General features: G+C 50.6%; 1 pseudogene; it reads right to left on the minus strand.

The window, feature by feature from the left end:
- Positions 1–1,078: 1,078 nt before the first annotated feature.
- Positions 1,079–3,836, minus strand: LOC138246064 (GTP-binding protein Rhes pseudogene; annotated as a pseudogene).
- Positions 3,837–10,568: the final 6,732 nt, after the last annotated feature.

Genomic DNA, 10,568 nt, shown 5'->3' on the forward strand with positions numbered 1-10,568 from the left:
AAACTCACGCTTGGTAAGTATGGGTGCAATGCCACGCCAGAAGTCAACATGCGCCGTCAATCTTTCTGTGTCTATCATTCCTTCCCTGTGTCTGTCCATCCCTTTATCTCAATCCATCCAGCTGTTTATGTGCAGTTATCAACCTACACACCCGCGCGGGAGGAGAGAGACGGGTAGAAGTAGGTGGATGGAAAGGTAAAGCGATGGGAAGGAAGGTGTAGGAGGGAGGTGAATGTCTGGATAGATGTGTGTGTGAAAGAGAGGCAAACGGGGGGAAAGCAAAAACATTGTCGAACAGGCTCATAACTTGCAATATTTCCAGGTGAATAGAATGACAACAGATCCAGGGAGTTAGGTCTACTGACAGATGAACAGGATGACAAACGGGAAAGGAATGTTGAAGGGTACATTGGCAGAGGCAGACTGACAGATTAACTGATTGAGAGCAGAAACCGGTGGACAGATTGATAGAGGCAGGCTGGAGGACTGACAGGTGAATAGGTAGATAGATTAACAGGCAGACCTAGACTGCAGATACACCGACCCAATGATGCATGGATGTGTTCAGCGACAGGCAGGCAGCAGACAGGTTGACTGACAGAGGGAATATGAAGATGACAGGTGAAAAACAAACCTATAATTAGAGTGACAGAGATGGCGATATCTTGATTGTCCGAGCTGAGAAGCAGAGACAAGTAGTCCGGTGAGACGATGGCAGGTGCGCAGACAGACAGACAGACAGACGAAAAGCCCCAGGGTGAGGAAGGATCTAAAGAGGGCACTCTTCACAGCACGCGGCAGACTGACTGCCCGTGGTACCCGAGGACCACAAGTGCTCGCCGGGAGAAGGGAACAACATGCGGAGAGGGCAGAGCGGCTGCTCACTGCCTGCTGCTTGTAGCGTAGCGGGTATCAAATCCCAGGCACCCTCCCTTTTACCTGCGCCCACCATCCCTGCACACAGAGGCGCTTTTCCAATCCATCCGCTCACCGCAAGGGGACTTCTGACTCCCTCCCGCTCCCCTCCTGTGGGCCAGGGTTACACATTATTAGAACACCGTCACCCTTGTTTGCTTGTTAGCACATCGTTTATTGAACATGGCACATTTAAAAACGCCATCTTCTCTCAGCAAAGTATAAAACTAAAAGAGACAAATACAGACAGTGCTTCCAACAGAACAAAAAACAAAGTGCATCAAAGGACCCCATAACATGAAGTCACGCTTAAGAGAAAAGGGTTCACTCTAAATACTGTCGAAGTTTATTAAAAAATGATGTCGCGGTTTAGGGAAAAGTCGTGGCTCAGGATGCCTTTGAGGTTTGGGAGATGCGTGTCTCGAGATGCTGTCGACGTCTGGGATGAAGGAAAGGCGTGGCTACGGATGCTGTGGCGGTTTGGGGAGGCATGGGGTCAGCATGTTGCTGATGTTTGGGAAAGAGGCGTGTCTCGGAATGTTGTTGAGGTTTGGGAAAGAGGCGTCTCGGGCTGCTGTGGAGGTCTGGGAGAAATGAGTTCCCAGGGCATGGCTCAGGATCTCAGGATGCTGTCGAGGGTTAGGGAAGAGGCTTGCCTCAGGTTGCTGTCATTGTCTGGGGAAAGACGTCTCTCTGGCTGCTGTGGAGGTCTGGGGGAAAGGTGTTCTTAGGGATGTTGTTGAGGTGCGTGGCTCAGGATGCTGTCAGGGTTTAGGGACGAGTCTGAGCTCATGATGCTGTCTATGTCTGAGGAAAGCTATGCCTCATTGTGCTGTCAAGGGTGGGGCAAAGACAGATCAGAATGTTGTCGATGTGTGGGAATGAAGTCTGGCTCAGGATGCTGTCAACATGGGCATAGTTATCAATAGTGCAGGAGATGCAGTGGCACCGGAGCCCGTGAATCTGAGAGGGCAACTGCACCTCAATTACAGCTGCTTTTCCTGCCATGTAATGGGGGCGTTTACCTTGTTAACATTAGGGTCCGTGGCACAATTGCTGCGCCACTGGCTGTCGAGGTTTAGGAATCATGTTTGGCACAGAATGCTTGAAGGAAGAGGTATGGCACAGTCTGATGTGGAGGACAGGCTTGGCACAGGATGCTTGGCACACTATTCTTTCAATGTTAGGAGGGCAGACCGAGACATATGCACTATAGAGAGTTAGGGAAAGCCTAGCAAAATCATTGAACTGTATTGAAGATGCTTGGCTCAGAATTACACCTAATTTTAGGGAAGAGGCTATTGATGAGGACTGGAGAAGAAGTTTGGCACAAAATCGTAGTGAAGGCCTGGGGAACTCCAGAGGTGAAATACAGTCTTGAGTTTTGGGACAGAGGTTTAGCTCAAAATGCTGATAGAGTTGATGAAAAGCTTGCTCATGGTACAGACAAGGCTTGGTGAAGAAGCTTGCCGTACTGAGCTGTCAGGATTGTTTAAAAGGACTGGCAATGTGCTGCTGCAAGGTTAAGGGAAGGGACCGAGGGAGAAAGCTGTCAGTTTCATGGAGAAGTGGGGCTCACAATGCTATCAAGGTCTGGGAAAGCGACTTGGCATAGAGGGTAGCAGGGCTGTGAAGAAGGTAATTGGAAAGGTGCACTATGCAGTGCTGGGAAAGAGCCTGGGATAAACATGAGTTTGGGGTTCAAAGAATAGGCTTCACTAGCTGTACTGTCAAACGGTTTAGAGCAAAGTTTGGCTCGAAATGCTGTCAAGGTTCCTAAAAGAGGAGGTTTTCAGAGCAGAATATAAGCTACAACCCTATCTGTGACTGGTCCCAGGTGCACGCTGTACTCCTCTCCCCAGATGAGCCCACCATGGCACTGAACAGTGCACATTCTCATTTGCAGGATCTTTCTTTTGATCGAATATTCATCAAGTCTTAAAAGTCAGGGCATGAATTGTTCTGATCTCAGTCCCCAAGAGCAGTTCTCTCTGTCGAGTTCCCAGCCCTGAGCTCAACAGATGCTGCAACTGTTAGTCTTGTTCATGGGCGGCCTCAACAGGTTTTCCTTGGGAATTGTCTCCCTCCTTCTCCTCAGGGCAGGGCTCAGGCGACTGGGCAGGTTGACCTGTTGGAGCAGCTCCTTGAATACTTCCAGCACGTTCTTGTTCTCCTTGGCTGAGGCTTCAACAAAGCGGTTGTTCCACTCTAGCTCGACCAGAGACAGCGTCTCCTCGGTGGGAATCTGACGGGCCTCTTCCGCGTCCACCTTGTTGCCCACCACCACAATGGGGGCCAGCTTGTCCTCCTTGAGCTCCAAGATCTCTTCGCGAAGGCTTTTCACGGCCTCCAAGGACTCTGCATCGTCGATGGCGTACACCAAAGCGAAGGCATCGCTGTTCTGGATGGAGAGCTTCCTCATGGCTGGGAAGGAGTAGCTACCACTGGTGTCCATGATCTCAATGGTGATGGTCATGCCACTCACCTCGTACTCCTTGCTGTGCAGCTCCTCCACCGTCCTTTTGTACTTGGTCTCAAAGGTGTCCTGGAGGAAGCGGCGGATCAGGGACGTCTTCCCCACCCCTGCTGCCCCTAGGAACACCAGACGGACCTGGTTCTTCTCTTTCACCTCCAGGGACATAGCGCCTGGCCGGGTCTCCTTGGAAGACCTTCAGAACTTCAAAGGCTCTGGCGACAGTAGTGGTCTGTGCAGTTGATTACTTGCACTCAGCCGGGAAGCTCCCAGAGGCGATTCAAAGCTCCAAACTCACTCACTCGAAGCCTGAGATGGACAAATAAGTGTTGAGCCCAGTTTGCACTGTTGTCTGCCGTTCAGCTGTCCGGTCCGGTAGTGTCTGCTTGTGCATGTCTCCGCTCTCCTGCTCTTTATTTATTCGCGTTTTCCTTAGTGACATTGCCCAGGGACCGTCCAATCAAAACAACCCGAGCGTGTGGATAGTGAGAAGGGAGGGGCTAGAGGAAAGGCGGGGTGGTGGGGAAGGATGGACTGAGGCTCCGAGAAAGGTGCCAATCAACAGCACCTTCTACAAGTGCTGTCCGCGGCGGCTCGCGCTTGAATAGAACGTGTTTGTGTTCGGGTGCATTTCATTTGCGCGCATTTCAAGTACAAATCCTGTGCGCGCGCACAGATGAGGGGCGCGTGAGACGGACAGGTGGCGGGAATAAACTGAGGAGGACGGAGAAGAGGATGCTGGGATAATGAAATACGGTACACAAAGAGCCTTTTGTTAAAAGCTTATCTGCACAGTTCCCGAGCCTCCTGAGAGTGGAGAAGGGAAGGGACAGTAAGGAAGACTCATTTTCCAAAGTGACTAAATACTGCCAGAGGCCACCGCGCAAGGGTGATCGAGGAGACTTTTGTGACACAGCACCGCAAACGGGAGCGCCTCTAAGATCCTCCATGCAAAAAAATAAGAAGGTTCCACATCTTTGAAAGAGCGTGTAATAATCATATTCAGCATGTTGCTATGCGCGCTCAATTTAGGAAGGTAAATATTTTACGGTTCTAGGCAGGTTCATTGACCCCGTTCTCTTTTTCAAGAGAGGGGCAGCTAGGGATTGAGATGGAATGAGAGAGGACGAGTCAGCGAGAGGCAGAGAGAGATGAGGGGGTCGGGAGAGGCAGAGAGGAGTGGAGGGTGAGGTGGGGAGGGGGGGGGACGCGAGAGAACAGTGGAAGCCGGAGGAAGAGAAGGAGGAGTGATTATATTAGTAATACGTATACAATTATAACAGAGTGGGGGTAGAAAGGAAAAGGGAGTGGACGATAGCATGAGGCAGAGAAAAATGGAAGGGAAGGACGAGAAAGAGAAGCGAGGATGACAATGGTGTTGTGTTTCCCGGTCGTTAGACTGACGCGGGAAACACACGAGAAAGTAAATAACGTCTCGGACAAAATGCTTGTACTTCTGGACTGGCGCATGCTGTGCGCCATCCCCTTTTATTTCAATGCCCCTTACGTCAGGGGCATTCCATTATTTACTCCCCGCACAGGGGTGATGGTGACCTGGACTGGGAGGATCCCCCTCCGACCTTAACCCGTCCGTGCTGCAAACATAACATCCCTCCTCTACCCCAAATAGAACATGACAAAACAAACACGACTACCTAACATACTGTTATCTCTGAATAGAAACATCAGTTTCAAGTCTAGTATATCAAGACCAGAAAGTCCCGCAGTTTGCTGGATGGCAACGGCCTAGGACGGAGACTGTATCTCTCGGACCCACCACGGGGCGGGGTACTCACCACACATTCATGCACCATACAAGGCTCCCAGGTCTTTGCCAAATCATCTCCCTCACGTCCTTCCGGTGTAGTCCCGTGAGGGCTTTATTGATTTTCTACACACCCTCCGCAAGGTGTATGGACATCCTGATCCGAGGCGCCGAGGCAACTGGTTTCTGACTCTCCACCATCAGTGTCCGTGGGTTGTAGCAAGAGGTCATTAGCAGTAGTGTCAATGTCCGATTGATATCGTTTGAAGAATTATATATTCCGGGTCACTGATTCATGGCCCTTCTGAGCAGTGACCAGAGTGCCTTTTTGCCTCACCAATTTTTCATGGCGTCATCTCAAATGGGAGTCTGAATTTTTCTCCCTGATGTCTGTTTCAAACCAACACCTGGTCACCCACCTGTAGAGGTGCAGACTTCGCTCTCCTCCTCCGTGATACTCGGTCAATGGCAGATTTGCGTTGGTGCAGTCTTTCACTGGCCTGTTCCTGCAGAGTTGTGGGTGCATCACACTGCGGAATGGTGTCTCCTACTGGTCTATTCATGCACAAAGCACTAGGAGCTATCCTGGTAGTGGTATGCGGAGTGAGTCGGTATTCCCTTAGGAATGCATACAAAGCACAGTCAACATTGTGAGCATTTGCCACCGCTATCCTTAGCACTTTATTCAAAGGCTGCATAAAGCACTCAGCTGCACCATTGGCCTGCGGCCAGCAAAGCGTAATCTTTCTGTGGACAACCCCCTGCCTCGCGAGGTAGTCCGTGAACTCCTGACTCAAAAAAGGTGGACCATAGTCTGTAGCTCATGAACAAGACCATGAGTGGCCATGACCTTTTCCACGCAGGGGATAACCTGTCCCGCCGTGGTCGTGTCCAGTATTTCCACCTCCAGATATTTGGAGAAATCGTCAATGATCACCAGAATGTGACGGCCATCAGGTAAACTCCCTAGGTCAGCGCTGGCCCGCTTCCAGGGTTTGCAGGGAATTGGCTCTGTGATAATCGGGGCTGGATACTCTGATGGTCCCACAACCTGGTAGGTGTGACACATGCGCACCACTCTCAACGTGGAGATCCACTCCGGGGAACCATACCTTGCACCGAAGTCTGGCTTTCGTTTTGACGACTCCTTGATGAACAGCATGGGCCAAATCCACTATGCAGGATTGTAGGGATCGAGGCACCACTAACCTCAGTCTACGGAGCAGACATCCTTCTGGTGACACTGACAGCTCATGCCGTACCTGATGCAGGGCAGCTAATGTGTGTCCAGCTTCTTCTGTCCGTCTAGCTAGGTTGTGTGTCATTTCATGCCACCTCCCGGTGTGAACAGCTCTTATTGCCAGTTGGATGCACTCATCGTCTTGGGCGGCCTCCATGAATTCGTGCATGGACACTGGCAACGGTCTGGAGCACCAAACATATTCTTCCACAGCTTCAGCCTCCTCCTCCTCTTGTGCGGACATTGGCCTGGCATGTCTCGACAAGTAATATGCCGGATTTTGAGACCCTGGGCGATAGATTACCATGAACTGATAGTCCTGTAATTGTAGGATCCATTTCTCTATCCTGGGAGGAGAAGTGGGCCTGTTGAAAAGTGGGACCAGCGGTTTGTGGTCTGTCACCACCGTGAACGGCTGGGCGTACAGGTAGAGGTGGAAATGGTGACAGCCACAGTGGACGGCGATGGCCTACTTTTTGATGTGGGAGTATCGTTGTTCAGTGTCCGTTAGGGCTCGGCTGGCATAGGCCACCGCGGTCCACTCACCTTGCTCGCCACGTTGTGACAGAATGGCACCCAGTCCCACCGGGATTGCATCAACCAATAATTTAGATTCTTTGGCCAAGTCAAAGTACTTGAGCGTGGTCTGGGCTGACAACGCTTTCTTGGTAGCACAGAAATAATCTTCCTGGTCATGATCCCCACTCCCAGGGGGTGTTGGTCTTTGTCATTTTGCGGAGAGGAGCCATGATGGACACCAGGTTTTGGATAAATCAGCCACAGTATGTGACCATACCCAGAAAACTGCGAACACCTGTGACTGATGTGGGGGCAGGTGCTGTTTGAATGTCATGCACCTTCTCTGGGTCTGGCATTTCCCCTCTGTCAGAGGAGTGGTATCCAAAAAAGGCAATGTGATTTCAAAGAAAATCACACTTTACTCTGTGCAATGTGAGGCCATGTTCTTGGGGATGCTTAAATGTGGCTCGCAATCTGTCAAGATGTCCTTCCAGGGTGGGAGCGTGTATTAATATATAATCACTGACGTTGATGACACCCTCCAGACCCGTCAGCACGCCTCTGATCGTGTCCTGAAAGACCTCTGCAACACTGGAGATTCTAAAACTGAGACGTGTGTACTTCCGGAGCACCACGTGAGTCGAGAATGTGGTGATTGCTCTGGACTCCGGGTCAAGCATAAGTTGGTGATAGCCTGCCCTCAGACCCATCTTTGAGAACCACCTGGACCCGCTCACTTCAGCCACAATGTCATCATTGGCTGGTGTTAGGTGATGTTTGCGCAGGATTGCTGCATTGGGGAGCCTCATGTCCACACAGATTCTCACTTCTCCAGGCTGTTTAGGCTTTCGGGTGACCACAATTGGCGAAACCCACGGAGTAGGTCCCTCCACCTTCTCAGTTATACCTGCGGTCTCCAGTTTGCGTAACTCCTCCTCCTCTTTGGGACGCAGATGGAAAGTGACCCGGCGGTGTTTCAGGGCCACAGGCTGGATAGACTTGTCAATATGAATACGTATTGACCGTCCTTTCAGATAACCTATTCCTTCAAATAGCTTGGCATATTCTGCTATCAAGCTTTTAACGTTTTCACGATGGACACTGAATGCGAATGACACCAGTCCCAACAGTTCGGCTGTTTGTCAACTCACCAGCATGCCGGACCCATTCTTGGTTCTGATCGTCTGATCGTCATGCTGGACGTCTGTCGTGAACACTCTTGCTAAAGGAAGCAGACTGGACGACCCAAATGCGAACACTTTGGTGGCCGTAGGGCGGAGTGTCGGTTTCAGTTGCAAATTTTTCAGCACCTGAAAGGCCATGATATTAATGGAAGCTCCCTTGTCTATTAGTGCTGTCACTGGCTTGCCTCCCACCATTATGCTGCATTTGGGGATTCGTTTCTTGAGACTGCCTCCAGGTTGCATTGCATATATGACACCTTCTGATTCATCGTCATCCAGGTCCCCCTCAGCTTCATCCGAGGTATGTATTTGTGCTGCCTGCACTGTCTTGTGCTGATTTGTCTTTTTAGAGGAGGCTGATCAGCATACCTTGGCAAAGTGATTTAACTTGTTGCAATTTACACACCGTTTCCCTTGGGCCGGGCACTGTCCTTGATGAGGGTAGGACCCACCGCACATGTAGCATACTCGTGACGGTGCATCAGGCTTTGCTCGTGACTTCTTCCGACCCCCTGAGGCCGTGGTGACTACATTCATCGGTTCTGTCTTGATTGGTTTTTGCAGGGCTGCCTCCATGTGGGATGTCGAGCCTTCAATAGCTCCTTGGATCTCCCCAGAGCGAGCATGTTGGCCATCGACATCCCTGGGACTTGTAAGATGTTCTCACAAAGTTTGACAGAGTGACAGGCTTGTATGGACTGGGCCCGAATTTCATCCTCTGCATCTGGTAGGGTATAGGTTCTTGCCAGTTCCCGCAATTTCGCGTAGAACGTGTCTACAGATTCCTCCAGGAGTTGTTGAGACCGACGTAGAAGGAACCGTTCATAGTGTAGGTTGGCTAACGGCTCAAAATGGGCTGTTAGTGCTCTCTTCAGCGTCTGGTACATGAAAAGTAGTCCTTCTTCTGTGATGGACTTACTGATCTTGTGTATGGCCGCCCCTCCCAGATGTAAGAGCATGGGACAGCGCCGATCATTATCCAGGGCAACAGCAGCAAAATACGTCTCCAGTCGCTCCACCCATTCTTTCCACTTTGCGCCCTGGGTGGACAGCGGGCCATCAACTATAAAGGGTTCCAGTGTCGGTATGGATGTCATTGTGTACCACCAGCAACGACCACATACTTCCCAGTGAACAGTACCCCACTTGACAGTTGCTCACCTGCGAAAAATGGTCTTGTGCGCCGCCAACAACATGCATGGGCACTGGGGGGGTCTCTATCAGAAAAAGTTTTGTGAGTGAGGCGGTCCTTGGGGTAGAGAGAGTCCTTTGAAAAAAATACCACCACCGTTGCAGCTGTCACTGACCTCTTTCACCCCTGTTTGGCCTGGTGTGGAGTGATTGGTGCAACCTGAGCCTCCCTTAAGCCACCAGGCACTTTGTAGGCCAGAAAAGCCAGCCCAGACACTGCCCACCATCTGCGTGTGGTAGGCCCCATGAGGGAGAAAACGGGCCTCCGGCAATAGAGGAGTGTAATGGGGGTGGGGCCAACACTTTCCGACAGATGCGCTGCAGCCGGCCAAAGAAAACGGCACCCCAGTGTGCCTTACTCGAACGCTGCCGTTCTCTGTGTGAAGCCGCTCACCCAGCAGCGCTTCCAAGAGGGTGGGGCCACCAACCCTCATTGCCAGTTTGTTGTGTTTCCCGGTCGTTAGACTGATGCAGGAAACACACGAGAATGTAAATGACGGCTCGGACAAAATGCTTGTACTTCTGGACTGGCGCACGCTACGTGCCGTCCCCTTTTATTTCCATGCGCCTTACATCAGGGGCATTCCATTATTTACTTCCCGCGTAGGGGTGATGGCGGCCTGGACGGGGGAGGATCCCCCTCCGACCTTAACCCGTCCATGCCACTAACATAACAAATGGTAGCTGGAGAAAGAATGTGTGTGTGAAAGAGAGCAGGTATGTGTGTAATTGTGAGAGAGTTTCCGTGTTTGGTTATGTGCTTTAACAAAGCAAATATTTTGGGCTCCGTGTCTATACTACAAAGGTTCTGTATTTGAGCATAGAGATCTGTTGTGTGCAGATGGTGCATGGCAAAAGGTTTCTTACACCTCTTAGCAGTCTCAGTAGAGAGGGCAAAGATTGAATGACCAACATCTTTTTACCACCCTGACTTGAGATGGTAAATGTGAAATGGTGAGGATTGCTGTGTTGGAAACTAACACCACCACTGAAAATACTTTAAAAAAAAAACTTTCTACAGTAGCAGGACGATTACATGAAACATTGGAGTTTAGTAGCACTTTTAAGTAGAGCTGCTCTACTTTGAAGTGCAATGCTCCGCAGCAGGACTGCTATACTGCTATTATTACTGCAAGGGACTTGTAAGCAAGGTTCCTGTACTTGAGTAACAACACTCATGATTAGGACGGAAATACTCCCATGGGACAGTCCGATTCCCAAATCATTCGAAAGGGCTTCTTGACACTTAATGAAAGACTATTTGCACTGTATAGCATGGGC

Source organism: Pleurodeles waltl, chromosome 7 (genome assembly GCF_031143425.1).
Source record: "Pleurodeles waltl isolate 20211129_DDA chromosome 7, aPleWal1.hap1.20221129, whole genome shotgun sequence".
NCBI classification, from domain to species: domain Eukaryota; kingdom Metazoa; phylum Chordata; class Amphibia; order Caudata; family Salamandridae; genus Pleurodeles; species Pleurodeles waltl.